General features: G+C 54.7%; 1 protein-coding gene across 1 annotated transcript in view; it reads left to right on the top strand.

Moving 5' to 3' along the window:
- The window catches only part of akap19 (A-kinase anchoring protein 19), a 122,594-nt gene that overhangs the window by 73,922 nt on the left and 32,239 nt on the right, over positions 1-16,433 (top strand). The window lies entirely within an intron of this gene.

Below are 16,433 nucleotides of genomic sequence, written 5' to 3'. Positions count from 1 at the left end.
GGAATGGGGGAGAGAGATGGGGTACAGAGAGAGGAACGTGGGAGAGAGATGGGGTACAGAGAGAGGAATGGGAGAGAGAGATGGGGTACAGAGAGAGGAATAGGGAGAGAGATGGGGTACAGAGAGAGGAATGGGGGAGAGAGATGAGGTACAGAGAGAGGAATTGGGAGAGAGATGGAGTACAGAGAGAGGAATGGGGAAGAGAGATGGGGTACAGAGAGAGGAATGGGAGAGAGAGATGGGGTACAGAGAGAGGAATGGGGAGAGAGATGGGGTACAGAGAGAGGAATGGGGGAGAGAGATGGGGTACAGAGAGAGGAATGGGGGAGAGAGATGGGGTACAGAGAGAGGAAAATGTGAGAGCGATGGGGTACAGAGAGAGGAATGGGAGAGAGAGATGGGGTACAGAGAGAGGAATGGGGGAGAGAGATGGGGGATGGAGAGAGGAATGGGGGAGACAGATGGGGTACAGAGAGAGGAATGGAGGAGAGAGATGGGGTACAGAGAGAGGAATGGGGGAGAGAGATGGGGTACAGAGAGGAATGGGGGAGAGAGATGGGGTACAGAGAGAGGAATGGGGCGAGAGATGGGGTAGAGAGAGAGGAATGGGGGAGAGAGATGAGGTACAGAGAGAGGAATGGGGGAGAGAGATTGGGTACAGAGAGAGAAATGGGGGATAGAGAGATGGGGTACAGAGAGAGGAATGGGGAGAGAGATGGGGGATGGAGAGAGGAATGGGGGAGAGAGATGGGGTACAGAGAGAGGAATGGGGAGAGAGATGGGGTACAGAGCGAGTAATGGAAGGGAGAGATGGGGTACAGAGAGAGGAATGGGGGAGAGAGATGGGGTACAGAGAGAGGAATGGGGGAGAGAGATGGGGTACAGAGAGAGATGGGGTACAGAGAGCGGAATGGGAGAGAGAGATGGGGTAAAGAGAGAGGAATGGGGGAGAGAGATGGGGTACAGAGAGAGGAATGGGGGAGAGAGATTGGGTACAGAGAGAGGAATGGGGGAGAGAGATGGGTACAGAGAGAGGAATGGGAGAGAGAGATGGGGTACAGAGAGAGGAATGGGAGAGAGAGATGGGGTACAGAGAGAGGAATGGGGAGAGAGATGGGGTACAGGGAGAGGAATGGGAGAGAGTGATGGGGTACAGAGAGAGGAATGGGAGAGAGAGATGGGGTACAGAGAGAGGAATGGGAGAGAGAGATGGGGTACAGAGAGAGGAATGGGGGAGAGAGATGGGGTACAGAGAGAGGAATGGGGAGAGAGATGGGGTACAGAGAGAGGAATGGGGGAGAGAGATGGGGTACAGAGAGAGGAATGGGAGACAGATGGGATAGAGAGAGAGGAATGGGGGAGAAAGATGGGGTACAGAGAGAGGAATGGAGGGAAGAGATGGGGTACAGAGAGAGGATTGGGAGAGAGATGGGGTACAGTGAGGAATGGTGGAGAGAGATGGGGTACAGAGAGATGATTCGGGGAGAGAGATGGGGTACAGAGAGAGCAATGGGGAGAGAGATGGGGTACAGTGAGAGGAATGGGGGAGAGAGATGGGTTACAGAGAGAGGAATGGGGGAGAGAGATGGGGTACAGAGAGAGGAAAGGGAGAGAGAGATGGGGTACAGAGAGAGGAATGGGAGAGAGATGGGGTACAGAGAGAGGAATGGGGGAGAGAGATGGTGTACAGAGAGAGGAATGGGAGAGAGATGGGGTACAGAGAGAGGAATGGGAGAGAGAGATGGTGTACAGAGAGAGGAATGGGAGAGAGATGGGGTACAGAGAGAGGAATGGGGAGAGAGATGGGGTACAGAGAGAGGAATGGGGGAGAGTGATGGGGTACAGAGAGAGGAATGGGGGAGAGAGATGGGGTACAGAGTGGAATGGGGGAGAGAGATGGGGTACAGAGACAGGAATGGGGGAGAGATGGGGGACAGAGAGAGGAATGGGGGAGAGAGATGGGGTACAGAGAGGAATGGGGGAGAGAGATGGGGGCAGAGAGGAATGGGGAAAGAGATGGGGGACAGAGAGAGGAATGGGGGAGAGAGATGGGGTACAGAGAGGAATGGGGGAGAGAGATGGGGGGCAGAGAGAGGAATGGGGGAGAGAGATGGGGTGCAGAGAGAGGAATGGGGGAGAGAGATGGGGTACAGAGAGAGGAATGGGGGAGAGATGGGGTACAGAGAGAGGACTGGGGGAGAGAGATGGGGTACAGAGAGAGGAATGGGAGAGAGAGATGGGGTACAGAGAGAGGAATGGGAGGGAGAGATGGGGTACAGAGATAGGAATGGGAGAGAGAGATGGGGTACAGAGAGAGGAATGTGAGAGAGATGGGGTACAGAGAGAGGAATGGGGAGAGAGATGGGGTACAGAGAGAGGAATGGGAGAGAGAGATGGGCTACAGAGAGAGAAATGGGAGAGAGAGATGGGGTACAGAGAGAGGAATGGGAGAGAGAGATGGGGTACAGAGAGAGGAATGGGAGAGAGAGATGGGGTACAGAGAGAGGAATGGGGGAGAGAGATGGGGTACAGAGAGAGGAATGGGAGAGAGATGGGGTACAGAGAGAGGAATGGGAGAGAGATGGGGTACAGAGAGAGGAATGGGAGAGCGAGATGGGGTGCAGAGAGAGGAATGGGTGAGAGAGATGGGGTACAGAGAGAGGAATGGGGGAGAGAGATGGGGTACAGAGAGAGGAATGGGAGAGAGAGTTGGGGTACAGAGAGAGTAATGGGAGAGAGAGATGGGGTACAGAAAGAGGAATGGAGGAGTGAGATGGGGTACAGAGAGAGGAATGGGGGAGAGAGATGGGGTACAGAGAGAGGAATGGGGGAGAGAGATGGGGTACAGAGAGAGGAATGGGGGAGAGAGATGGGGTACAGAGAGAGGTATGGGAGAGAGAGATGGGGTACAGAGAGAGGAATGGGGGAGAGAGATGGGGTACAGAGAGAGGAATGGGGGAGAGAGATGGGGTACAGAGAGAGGAATGGGGGAGAGAGATGGGTACAGAGAGAGGAATGGGAGAGAGAGATGGGGTACAGAGAGAGGAATGGGAGAGAGAGATGGGGTACAGAGAGAGGAATGGGGGAGAGAGATGGGGTACAGGGAGAGGAATGGGAGAGAGTGATGGGGTACAGAGAGAGGAATGGGAGAGAGAGATGGTGTACAGAGAGAGGAATGGGAGAGAGAGATGGGGTACAGAGAGAGGAATGGGGGAGAGAGATGGGGTACAGAGAGAGGAATGGGGGAGAGAGATGGGGTACAGAGAGGAATGGGGGAGAGAGATGGGGTACAGAGAGAGGAATGGGAGACAGATGGGATAGAGAGAGAGGAATGGTGGAGAGAGATGGGGTACAGAGAGAGGAATCGGGGAGAGAGATGGGGTACAGAGAGAGGAATGGGGAGAGAGATGGGGTACAGTGAGAGGAATGGGGAAGAGAGATGGGTTACAGAGAGAGGAATGGGGGAGAGAGATGGGGGACAGAGAGAGGAATGGGGGAGAGAGTTGGGGTACAGCGAGAGGAATGGGGGAGAGAGATGGGGTACAGAGAGAGGAATGGGAGAGAGAGATGCGGCAAAGAGAGAGGAATGGGGGAGAGAGATGGGGTAAAGAGAGAGGAATGGGGGAGAGAGATGGGGTACTGAGAGAGGAATGGGGAGAGAGATGCGGTACAGACAGAGGATTGGGTGAGAGAGATGGGGTACAGAGAGAGGAATGGGGGAGAGAGATGGGGTACAGAGAGAGGAATGGGAGAGAGAGTTGCGGTACAGAGAGAGTAATGGGAGAGAGAGATGGGGTACAGAGAGAGGAATGGAGGAGAGAGATGGGGTACAGAGAGAGGAATGGGGTGGAGAGAGATGGGTACAGAGAGAGGAATGGGAGAGAGAGATGGGGTACAGCGCGAGGAATGGAGGAGAGAGATTGGGTACAGAGAGAGGAATGGGGGGGAGAGAGATGGGTACAGAGAGAGGAATGGGAGAGAGAGATGGGGTACAGCGTGAGGAATGGGGGAGAGAGATGGGGTACAGAGAGAGGAATGGGAGGTGAGAGATGGGGTACAGAGAGAGGAATGGGGAGAGAGATGGGGTACAGAGAGAGGAATGGGAGAGAGAGATGGGGTACAGAGAGAGGAATGGGAGGGAGAGATGGGGTACAGAGAGAGGAATGAGGGAGAGAGATGGGGTACAGAGAGAGGAATGGGGAGAGAGATGGGGTACATGAATGGGGGAGAGAGATGGGGTGCAGAGAGAGGAAAGGGGAGAGAGATGGGGTACAGAGAGAGGAATGTGAGAGAGATGGGGTACAGAGAGAGGAATGGGGAGAGAGATGGGGTACAGAGAGAGGAATGGGAGAGAGAGATGGGCTACAGAGAGAGGAATGGGAGAGAGAGATGGGGTACAGAGAGAGGATTGGGAGAGAGAGATGGGGTACAGAGAGAGGAATGGGAGAGAGAGATGGGGTACAGAGAGAGGAATGGGGGAGAGAGATGGGGTACAGAGAGAGGAATGGGAGAGAGATGGGGTACAGAGAGAGGAATGGGAGAGCGAGATGGGGTGCAGAGAGAGGAATGGGTGAGAGAGATGGGGTACAGAGAGAGGAATGGGGGAGAGAGATGGGGTACAGAGAGAGGAATGGGAGAGAGAGATGGGGTACAGAGAGAGGAATGGGAGAGAGATGGGGTACAGAGAGAGGAATGGGAGAGAGAGATGGGGACGGAGAGAGGAGTGGGGAGAGAGATGGGGTACAGAGAGAGGAATGGGGGAGAGATGTGTGGTACAGAGAGAGGAATGGGGGAGAGAGATGGGGTGGAGAGAGGAATGGGGAGAGAGATGGGGTACAAAGAGAGGAATGGGAGAGAGTGATGGGGGACGGAGAGAGGAATGGGGGAGAGAGATGGGGTGGAGAGAGGAATGGGGGAGAGAGATGGGGGATGGTGAGAGGAATGGGGGAGAGAGATGGGGTACAGAGAGAGGAATGGGAGAGAGATGGGGTACAGAGATAGGAATGGGGGAGAGAGATGGGGGGCAGAGAGAGGAATGGGGAGAGAGATGGGGTACAGAGAGAGGAATGGGGGAGAGAGATGAGGTACAGAGAGAGGATTGGGGGAGAGAGATGGGGTACAGAGAGAGGAATGGGGGGAGATGGGGTACAGAGAGAGGAATGGGGCGAGAGATGGGGTACAGCGAGAGGAATGGGAGAGAGAGATGGGGGACAGAGAGAGGAATGGGGGAGAGAGTTGGGGGACAGAGAGAGGAATGGGAGAGAGAGATGGGGTACAGAGAGAGGAATGGGAGTGAGAGATGGGGTACAGAGAGAGGAATGGAGGAGAGAGATGGGGTGCAGAGAGAGGAATGGGAGAGAGAGATGGGGCACAGAAAGAGGAATGGGGAGAGAGATGGGGTACAGAGAGAGGAATGGGGGTGAGATGGGGTACAGAGAGAGGAATGGGGGAGAGAGATGGGGTACAGAGAGAGGAATGGGAGAGAGAGATGGGGGACAGAGAGAGGAATGGGGGAGAGAGTTGGGGTACAGAGAGAGGAATGGGGCGAGAGGATGGGGGTACAGAGAGAGGAATGGGAGAGAGAGATGGGGCAAAGAGAGAGGAATGGGGGAGAGAGATGGGGTAAAGAGAGAGAGGAATGGGGGAGAGAGATGCGGTACTGAGAGAGGAATGGGGAGAGAGATGCGGTACAGACAGAGGATTGGGGGAGAGAGATGGGGTACAGAGAGAGGAATGGGGGAGAGAGATGGGGTGCAGAGAGAGGAATGGGATAGAGAGTTGCGGTACAGAGAGAGTAATGGGAGAGAGAGATGGGGTACAGAGAGAGGAATGGAGGAGAGAGATGGGGTACAGAGAGAGGAATGGGGGGGAGAGAGATGGGTACAGAGAGAGGAATGGGAGAGAGAGATGGGGTACAGCGCGAGGAATGGGGAGAGAGATGGGGTACAGAGACAGGAATGGGAGAGAGAGATGGGGTACAGAGAGAGGAATGGGGAGAGAGATGGGGTACAGAGAGAGGAATGGGAGAGAGAGATGGGGTACAGAGAGAGGAATGGGGGAGAGAGATGAGGTACAGAGAGGAATGGGGGAGAGAGATGGGGTACAGAGAGAGGAATGCGAGAGAGAGATGGGGGACAGAGAGAGGAATGGAGGAGAGAGATGGGGTAGAGAGAAAGGGATGGGGAGAGACATGGGGTACAGAGAGAGGAATGGAGGAGAGAGATGGGGTACAGAGAGTAAAATGGGGGAGAGAGATGGGGTACAGAGAGAGGAATGGGAGAGAGAGATGGGGTACAGAGAGGAATGGGAGAGAGAGAAGGGGTACAGAGAGAGGAATGGGAGAGAGAGATGGGGTACAGAGAGGAATGGGAGAGAGATGGGGTACAGAGAGAGGAATGGGAGAGAGAGATGGGGTTCAGAGAGAGGAATGGAGGAGAGAGATGGGGTACAGAGAGAGGAATGGGGGAGAGAGATGGGGTACAGAGAGAGGATTGGGATTGAGAGATGGGGTACAGAGAGAGGAATGGAGCAGAGAGATGGGGTACAGAGAGAGGAATGGGGAGAGAGATGCGGTACAGAGAGAGGAATGGGAGAGAGAGATGGGGTACAGAGAGTGGAATGGGGGAGAGAGATGGGGTACAGAGAGAGGAATGGGAGAGAGAGTTGGCGTACAGAGAGAGGAAAGGGAGAGAGAGATGGGGCACAGAGAGATGAATGGACGACAGAGATGGGGTACAGAGAGAGGAATGGGGGAGAGAGATGGGATACAGAGAGATGACTGGGGGAGAGAGTTGGGGTATAGAGAGAGGAATGGGGGAGAGAGATGGGGTACAGAGAGAGGAATGGGGGAGAGAGATGGAGTACAGAGAGGAATGGGGAGCGAGATGGGGTACAGACAGAGGAATGGGGGAGAGAGATGGGGTACAGAGAGAGGAATGGGGGAGAGAGATGGGGTACAGAGAGAGGAATGGGAGAGAGAGTTGGGGTACAGAGAGAGTAATGGGAGAGAGAGATGGGGTACAGAGAGAGGTATGGGAGAGAGAGATGGGGTACAGAGAGAGGAATGGGGGAGAGAGATGGGGTACAGAGAGAGGAATGGGGGAGAGAGATGGGGTACAGAGAGAGGAATGGGGGAGAGAGATGGGTACAGAGAGAGATGGGGTACAGAGAGAGGAATGGGAGAGAGAGATGGGGTACAGAGAGAGGAATGGGGGAGAGAGATGGGGTACAGGGAGAGGAATGGGAGAGAGTGATGGGGTACAGAGAGAGGAATGGGAGAGAGAGATGGTGTACAGAGAGAGGAATGGGAGAGAGAGATGAGGTACAGAGAGAGGAATGGGGGAGAGAGCTGGGGTACAGAGAGAGGAATGGGGGAGAGAGATGGGGTACAGAGAGAGGAATGGGGGAGAGAGATGGGGTACAGAGAGAGGAATGGGAGACAGATGGGATAGAGAGAGAGGAATGGTGGAGAGAGATGGGGTACAGAGAGAGGAATCGGGGAGAGAGATGGGGTACAGAGAGAGGAATGGGGAGAGAGATGGGGTACAGTGAGAGGAATGGGGGAGAGAGATGGGGGACAGAGAGAGGAATGGGGGAGAGAGTTGGGGTACAGAGAGAGGAATGGGGGAGAGAGATGGGGTACAGAGAGAGGAATGGGAGAGAGAGATGCGGCAAAGAGAGAGGAATGGGGGAGAGAGATGGGGGAAAGAGAGAGGAATGGGGGAGAGAGATGTGGTACTGAGAGAGGAATGGGGAGAGAGATGCGGTACAGACAGAGGATTGGGGGAGAGAGATGGGGTACAGAGAGAGGAATGGGGGAGAGAGATGGGGTACAGAGAGAGGAATGGGAGAGAGAGTTGCGGTACAGAGAGAGTAATGGGAGAGAGAGATGGGGTACAGAGAGAGGAATGGAGGAGAGAGATGGGGTACAGAGAGAGGAATGGGGGGGCGAGAGATGGGTACAGAGAGAGGAATGGGAGAGAGATATGGGGTACAGCGCGAGGAATGGAGGAGAGAGATGGGGTACAGAGAGAGGAATGGGGGCGAGAGAGATGGGTACAGAGAGAGGAATGGGAGAGAGAGATGGGGTACAGCGCGAGGAATGGGGGAGAGAGATGGGGTACAGAGAGAGGAATGGGAGAGAGAGATGCGGTACAGAGAGAGGAATGGGGAGAGAGATGGGGTACAGAGAGAGGAATGGGAGAGAGAGATGAGGTACAGAGAGGAATGGGGGAGAGAGATGGGGTACAGAGAGAGGAATGCGAGAGAGAGATGGGGTACAGAGAGAGGAAGGCGAGAGAGAGATGGGTTACAGAGAGAGGAATGGGGGAGAGAGATGGGGTACAGAGAGAGGAATGGGGGAGAGAGATGGGGTACAGAGAGAGGAATGGAGGAGAGAGATGGGGTAGAGAGAGAGGAATGGGGGAGAGACATGGGGTACAGAGAGAGGAATGGAGGAGAGAGATGGGGTACAGAGAGGAAAATGGGGGAGAGAGATGGGGTACAGAGAGAGGAATGGGGGAGAGAGATGGGGTACAGAGAGAGGAATGGGAGACAGATGGGATAGAGAGAGAGGAATGGTGGAGAGAGATGGGGTACAGAGAGAGGAATCGGGGAGAGAGATGGGGTACAGAGAGAGGAATGGGGAGAGAGATGGGGTACAGTGAGAGGAATGGGGGAGAGAGATGGGGGACAGAGAGAGGAATGGGGGAGAGAGTTGGGGTACAGAGAGAGGAATGGGGGAGAGAGATGGGGTACAGAGAGAGGAATGGGAGAGAGAGATGCGGCAAAGAGAGAGGAATGGGGGAGAGAGATGGGGTAAAGAGAGAGGAATGGGGGAGAGAGATGGGGTACTGAGAGAGGAATGGGGAGAGAGATGCGGTACAGACAGAGGATTGGGGGAGAGAGATGGGGTACAGAGAGAGGAATGGGGGAGAGAGATGGGGTACAGAGAGAGGAATGGGAGAGAGAGTTGCGGTACAGAGAGAGTAATGGGAGAGAGAGATGGGGTACAGAGAGAGGAATGGAGGAGAGAGATGGGGTACAGAGAGAGGAATGGGGGGGCGAGAGATGGGTACAGAGAGAGGAATGGGAGAGAGATATGGGGTACAGCGCGAGGAATGGAGGAGAGAGATGGGGTACAGAGAGAGGAATGGGGGCGAGAGAGATGGGTACAGAGAGAGGAATGGGAGAGAGAGATGGGGTACAGCGCGAGGAATGGGGGAGAGAGATGGGGTACAGAGAGAGGAATGGGAGAGAGAGATGCGGTACAGAGAGAGGAATGGGGAGAGAGATGGGGTACAGAGAGAGGAATGGGAGAGAGAGATGAGGTACAGAGAGGAATGGGGGAGAGAGATGGGGTACAGAGAGAGGAATGCGAGAGAGAGATGGGGTACAGAGAGAGGAAGGCGAGAGAGAGATGGGTTACAGAGAGAGGAATGGGGAGAGAGATGGGGTACAGAGAGAGGAATGGGGGAGAGAGATGGGGTACAGAGAGAGGAATGGAGGAGAGAGATGGGGTAGAGAGAGAGGAATGGGGGAGAGACATGGGGTACAGAGAGAGGAATGGAGGAGAGAGATGGGGTACAGAGAGGAAAATGGGGGAGAGAGATGGGGTACAGAGAGAGGAATGGGAGAGAGAGATGGGGTACAGAGAGGAATGGGAGAGAGAGATGGGGTACAGAGAGAGGAATGGGAGAGAGAGATGGGGTACAGAGAGGAATGGGAGAGAGATGGGGTACAGAGAGAGGAATGGGAGAGAGAGATGGGGTAGAGAGAGAGGAATGGAGGAGAGAGATGGGGTACAGAGAGAGGAATGGGGGAGAGAGATGGGGTACAGAGAGAGGAATGGGATTGAGAGATGGGGTACAGAGAGAGGAATGGAGCAGAGAGATGGGGTACAGAGAGAGTAATGGGGGAGAGATGCGGTACAGAGAGAGGAATGGGAGGGAGAGATGGGGTACAGAGAGTGGAATGGGGGAGAGAGATGGGGTACGGAGAGAGGAATGGGAGAGAGAGTTGGCGTACAGAGAGAGGAAAGGGAGAGAGAGATGGGGTACAGAGAGATGAATGGACGACAGAGATGGGGTACAGAGAGAGGAATGGGGGAGAGAGATGGGGTACAGAGAGAGGAATGGGGGAGAGAGATGGGGTACAGAGAGAGGAATGGGGGAGAGAGATGGGGTACAGAGAGAAGAATGGGGGAGAGAGATGAGTACAGAGAGAGGAATGGGAGAGAGAGATGGGGTACAGAGAGAGGAATGGGAGAGAGAGATGGGGTACAGAGAGAGGAATGGGGGAGAGAGATGAGGTACAGAGAGAGGAATGGGAGAGAGAGATGGGGTACAGAGAGAGGAATGGGAGACAGAGATGGGGTACAGAGAGTGGAATCGAGGAGAGAGATGGGGTACAGAGAGAGGAATGGGGGAGAGAGATTGGGGTACAGAGAGAGGAATGGGGGAGAGAGATGGGGTACAGAGAGAGGAATGGGGGAGAGAGATGGGGTACAGAGAGAGGAATGCGGGAGAGAGATGGGGTACAGAGAGAGGAATGGGGGGGAGAGAGATGAGTACAGAGAGAGGAATGGGAGAGAGAGATGGGGTACAGAGAGAGGAATGGGAGAGAGAGATGGGGTACAGAGAGACGAATGGGAGAGAGTTGGGGTACAGAGAGAGGAATGGGATAGAGAGATGGGGTACAGAGAGAGGAATGGGAGAGAGAGATGGGGTACAGCGCGAGGAATGGGGGAGAGAGATGGGGTACAGAGAGAGGAATGGGAGAGAGAGATGGGGTACAGAGAGAGGAATGGGGAGAGAGATGGGGTACAGAGAGAGGAATGGGAGAGAGAGATGGGGTACAGAGAGAGGAATGGGAGGGAGAGATGGGGTACAGAGAGAGGAATGAGGGAGAGAGATGGGGTACAGAGAGAGGAATGGGGAGAGAGATGGGGTACAGAGAGAGGAATGGGGGAGAGAGATGGGGTGCAGAGAGAGGAAAGGGGAGAGAGATGGGGTACAGAGAGAGATGGGGTACAGAGAGAGGAATGGGGAGAGAGATGGGGTACAGAGAGAGGAATGGGAGAGAGAGATGGGCTACAGAGAGAGGAATGGGAGAGAGAGATGGGGTACAGAGAGAGGAATGGGAGAGAGAGATGGGGTACAGAGAGAGGAATGGGAGAGAGAGATGGGGTACAGAGAGAGGAATGGGGGAGAGAGATGGGGTACAGAGAGAGGAATGGGAGAGAGATGGGGTACAGAGAGAGGAATGGGAGAGCGAGATGGGGTGCAGAGAGAGGAATGGGTGAGAGAGATGGGGTACAGAGAGAGGAATGGGGGAGAGAGATGGGGTACAGAGAGAGGAATGGGAGAGAGAGATGGGTTACAGAGAGAGGAATGGGAGAGAGATGGGGTACAGAGAGAGGAATGGGAGAGAGAGATGGGGACGGAGAGTGGAATGGGGAGAGAGATGGGGTACAGAGAGAGGAATGGGGGAGAGATGTGTGGTACAGAGAGAGGAATGGGGGAGAGAGATGGGGGTGGAGACAGGAATGGGGAGAGAGATGGGGTACAAAGAGAGGAATGGGAGAGAGTGATGGGGGACGGAGAGAGGAATGGGGGAGAGAGATGGGGGTGGAGAGAGGAATGGGGGAGAGAGATGGGGTAGAGAGAGAGGAATGGGAGAGAGAGATGGGGATGGAGAGAGGAATGGGGGAGAGAGATGGGGTAGAGAGAGAGGAATGGGAGAGAGATGGGGTGCAGAGATAGGAATGGGGGAGAGAGATGGGGGGCAGAGAGAGGAATGGGGAGAGAGATGGGGTACAGAGAGAGGAATGGGGGAGAGAGATGAGGTACAGAGAGAGGATTGGGGGAGAGAGATGGGGTACAGAGAGAGGAATGGGGGAGAGATGGGGTACAGAGAGAGGAATGGGGGCGAGAGATGGGGTACAGCGAGAGGAATGGGAGAGAGAGATGGGGGACAGAGAGAGGAATGGGGGAGAGAGTTGGGGGACAGAGAGAGGAATGGGAGAGAGAGATGGGGTACAGAGAGAGGAATGGGAGTGAGAGATGGGGTACAGAGAGAGGAATGGAGGAGAGAGATGGGGTGCAGAGAGAGGAATGGGAGAGAGAGATGGGGCACAGAAAGAGGAATGGGGAGAGAGATGGGGTACAGAGAGAGGAATGGGGGTGAGATGGGGTACAGAGAGAGGAATGGGGGAGGGAGATGGGGTACAGAGAGAGGAATGGGAGAGAGAGATGGGGGACAGAGAGAGGAATGGGGGAGAGAGTTGGGGTACAGAGAGAGGAATGGGGCGAGAGATGGGGTACAGAGAGAGGAATGGGAGAGAGAGATGGGGCAAAGAGAGAGGAATGGGGGAGAGAGATGGGGTAAAGAGAGAGGAATGGGGGAGAGAGATGGGGTACTGAGAGAGGAATGGGGAGAGAGATGCAGTACAAACAAAGGATTGGGGGAGAGAGATGGGGTACAGAGAGAGGAATGGGGGAGAGAGATGGGGTACAGAGAGAGGAATGGGATAGAGAGTTGCGGTACAGAGAGAGTAATGGGAGAGAGAGATGGGGTACAGAGAGAGGAATGGAGGAGAGAGATGGGGTACAGAGAGAGGAATGGGGGGGAGAGAGTTGGGTACAGAGAGAGGAATGGGAGAGAGAGATGGGGTACAGCGCGAGGAATGGGAGAGAGAGATGGGGTACAGAGAGAGGAATGGGGGAGAGAGATGAGGTACAGAGAGGAATGGGGGAGAGAGATGGGGTACAGAGAGAGGAATGCGAGAGAGAGATGGGGTACAGAGAGAGGAATGGAGGAGAGAGATGGGGTAGAGAGAGAGGGATGGGGGAGAGACATGGGGTACAGAGAGAGGAATGGAGGAGAGAGATGGGGTACAGAGAGTAAAATGGGGGAGAGAGATGGGGTACAGAGAGAGGAATGGGAGAGAGAGATGGGGTACAGAGAGGAATGGGGGAGAGAGATGGGGTACAGAGAGAGGAATGGGAGAGAGAGATGGGGTACAGAGAGGAATGGGAGAGAGATGGGGTACAGAGAGAGGAATGGGAGAGAGAGATGGGGTACAGAGAGAGGAATGGAGGAGAGAGATGGGGTACAGAGAGAGGAATGGGGGAGAGAGATGGGGTACAGAGAGAGGAATGGGATTGAGAGATGGGGTACAGAGAGAGGAATGGAGCAGAGAGATGGGGTACAGAGAGAGGAATGGGGAGAGAGATGCAGTACAGAGAGAGGAATGGGAGAGAGAGATGGGGTACAGAGAGTGGAATGGGGGAGAGAGATGGGGTACAGAGAGAGGAATGGGAGAGAGAGTTGGCGTACAGAGAGAGGAATGGGAGAGAGAGATGGGGTACAGAGAGAGGAATGGGGGAGAGAGATGGGGTACAGAGAGAGGAATGGGGGAGAGAGATGGGGTACAGAGAGAGGAATGCGGGAGAGAGATGGGGTACAGAGAGAGGAATGGGGGGGAGAGAGATGGGTACAGAGAGAGGAATGGGAGAGAGAGATGGGGTACAGAGAGAGGAATGGGAGAGAGAGATGGGGTACAGAGAGACGAATGGGAGAGAGTTGGGGTACAGAGAGAGGAATGGGATAGAGAGATGGGGTACAGAGAGAGGAATGGGAGAGAGAGATGGGGTACAGCGCGAGGAATGGGGGAGAGAGATGGGGTACAGAGAGAGGAATGGGAGAGAGAGATGGGGTACAGAGAGAGGAATGGGGAGAGAGATGGGGTACAGAGAGAGGAATGGGAGAGAGAGATGGGGTACAGAGAGAGGAATGGGAGGGAGAGATGGGGTACAGAGAGAGGAATGAGGGAGAGAGATGGGGTACAGAGAGAGGAATGGGGAGAGAGATGGGGTACAGAGAGAGGAATGGGGGAGAGAGATGGGGTGCAGAGAGAGGAAAGGGGAGAGAGATGGGGTACAGAGAGAGGAATGTGAGAGAGATGGGGTACAGAGAGAGGAATGGGGAGAGAGATGGGGTACAGAGAGAGGAATGGGAGAGAGAGATGGGCTACAGAGAGAGGAATGGGAGAGAGAGATGGGGTACAGAGAGAGGAATGGGAGAGAGAGATGGGGTACAGAGAGAGGAATGGGAGAGAGAGATGGGGTACAGAGAGAGGAATGGGGGAGAGAGATGGGGTACAGAGAGAGGAATGGGAGAGAGATGGGGTACAGAGAGAGGAATGGGAGAGCGAGATGGGGTGCAGAGAGAGGAATGGGTGAGAGAGATGGGGTACAGAGAGAGGAATGGGGGAGAGAGATGGGGTACAGAGAGAGGAATGGGAGAGAGAGATGGGGTACAGAGAGAGGAATGGGAGAGAGATGGGGTACAGAGAGAGGAATGGGAGAGAGAGATGGGGACGGAGAGTGGAATGGGGAGAGAGATGGGGTACAGAGAGAGGAATGGGGGAGAGATGTGTGGTACAGAGAGAGGAATGGGGGAGAGAGATGGGGTGGAGAGAGGAATGGGGAGAGAGATGGGGTACAAAGAGAGGAATGGGAGAGAGTGATGGGGGACGGAGAGAGGAATGGGGGAGAGAGATGGGGGTGGAGAGAGGAATGGGGGAGAGAGATGGGGTAGAGAGAGAGGAATGGGAGAGAGAGATGGGGATGGAGAGAGGAATGGGGGAGAGAGATGGGGGATGATGAGAGGAATAGGGGAGAGAGATGGGGTACAGAGAGAGGAATGGGAGAGAGATGGGGTGCAGAGATAGGAATGGGGGAGAGAGATGGGGGGCAGAGAGAGGAATGGGGAGAGAGATGGGGTACAGAGAGAGGAATGGGGGAGAGAGATGAGGTACAGAGAGAGGATTGGGGGAGAGAGATGGGGTACAGAGAGAGGAATGGGGGAGAGATGGGGTACAGAGAGAGGAATGGGGGCGAGAGATGGGGTACAGCGAGAGGAATGGGAGAGAGAGATGGGGGACAGAGAGAGGAATGGGGGAGAGAGTTGGGGGACAGAGAGAGGAATGGGAGAGAGAGATGGGGTACAGAGAGAGGAATGGGAGTGAGAGATGGGGTACAGAGAGAGGAATGGAGGAGAGAGATGGGGTGCAGAGAGAGGAATGGGAGAGAGAGATGGGGCACAGAAAGAGGAATGGGGAGAGAGATGGGGTACAGAGAGAGGAATGGGGGTGAGATGGGGTACAGAGAGAGGAATGGGGGAGGGAGATGGGGTACAGAGAGAGGAATGGGAGAGAGAGATGGGGGACAGAGAGAGGAATGGGGGAGAGAGTTGGGGTACAGAGAGAGGAATGGGGCGAGAGATGGGGTACAGAGAGAGGAATGGGAGAGAGAGATGGGGCAAAGAGAGAGGAATGGGGGAGAGAGATGGGGTAAAGAGAGAGGAATGGGGGAGAGAGATGGGGTACTGAGAGAGGAATGGGGAGAGAGATGCAGTACAAACAAAGGATTGGGGGAGAGAGATGGGGTACAGAGAGAGGAATGGGGGAGAGAGATGGGGTACAGAGAGAGGAATGGGATAGAGAGTTGCGGTACAGAGAGAGTAATGGGAGAGAGAGATGGGGTACAGAGAGAGGAATGGAGGAGAGAGATGGGGTACAGAGAGAGGAATGGGGGGAGAGAGATGGGTACAGAGAGAGGAATGGGAGAGAGAGATGGGGTACAGCGCGAGGAATGGGGAGAGAGATGGGGTCCAGAGACAGGAATGGGAGAGAGAGATGGGGTACAGAGAGAGGAATGGGGAGAGAGATGGGGTACAGAGAGAGGAATGGGAGAGAGAGATGGGGTCCAGAGAGAGGAATGGGGGAGAGAGATGAGGTACAGAGAGGAATGGGGGAGAGAGATGGGGTACAGAGAGAGGAATGCGAGAGAGAGATGGGGTACAGAGAGAGGAATGGAGGAGAGAGATGGGGTAGAGAGAGAGGGATGGGGGAGAGACATGGGGTACAGAGAGAGGAATGGAGGAGAGAGATGGGGTACAGAGAGTAAAATGGGGGAGAGAGATGGGGTACAGAGAGAGGAATGGGAGAGAGAGATGGGGTACAGAGAGGAATGGGAGAGAGAGAAGGGGTACAGAGAGAGGAATGGGAGAGAGAGATGGGGTACAGAGAGGAATGGGAGAGAGATGGGGTACAGAGAGAGGAATGGGAGAGAGAGATGGGGTACAGAGAGAGGAATGGAGGAGAGAGATGGGGTACAGAGAGAGGAATGGGGGAGAGAGATGGGGTACAGAGAGAGGAATGGGATTGAGAGATGGGGTACAGAGAGAGGAATGGAGCAGAGAGATGGGGTACAGAGAGAGGAATGGGGAGAGAGATGCGGTACAGAGAGAGGAATGGGAGAGAGAGATGGGGTACAGAGAGTGGAATGGGGGAGAGAGATGGGGTACAGAGAGAGGAATGGGAGAGAGAGTTGGCGTACAGAGAGAGGAATGGGAGAGAGAGATGGGGT

Source organism: Somniosus microcephalus, chromosome 4, assembly GCF_052327205.1.
Source record: "Somniosus microcephalus isolate GS21.2 chromosome 4, FLI_Smic_1.0, whole genome shotgun sequence".
Classification (NCBI taxonomy): Eukaryota; Metazoa; Chordata; class Chondrichthyes; order Squaliformes; family Somniosidae; genus Somniosus; species Somniosus microcephalus.
This window is presented reverse-complemented; position numbering and strand designations above follow the sequence as displayed.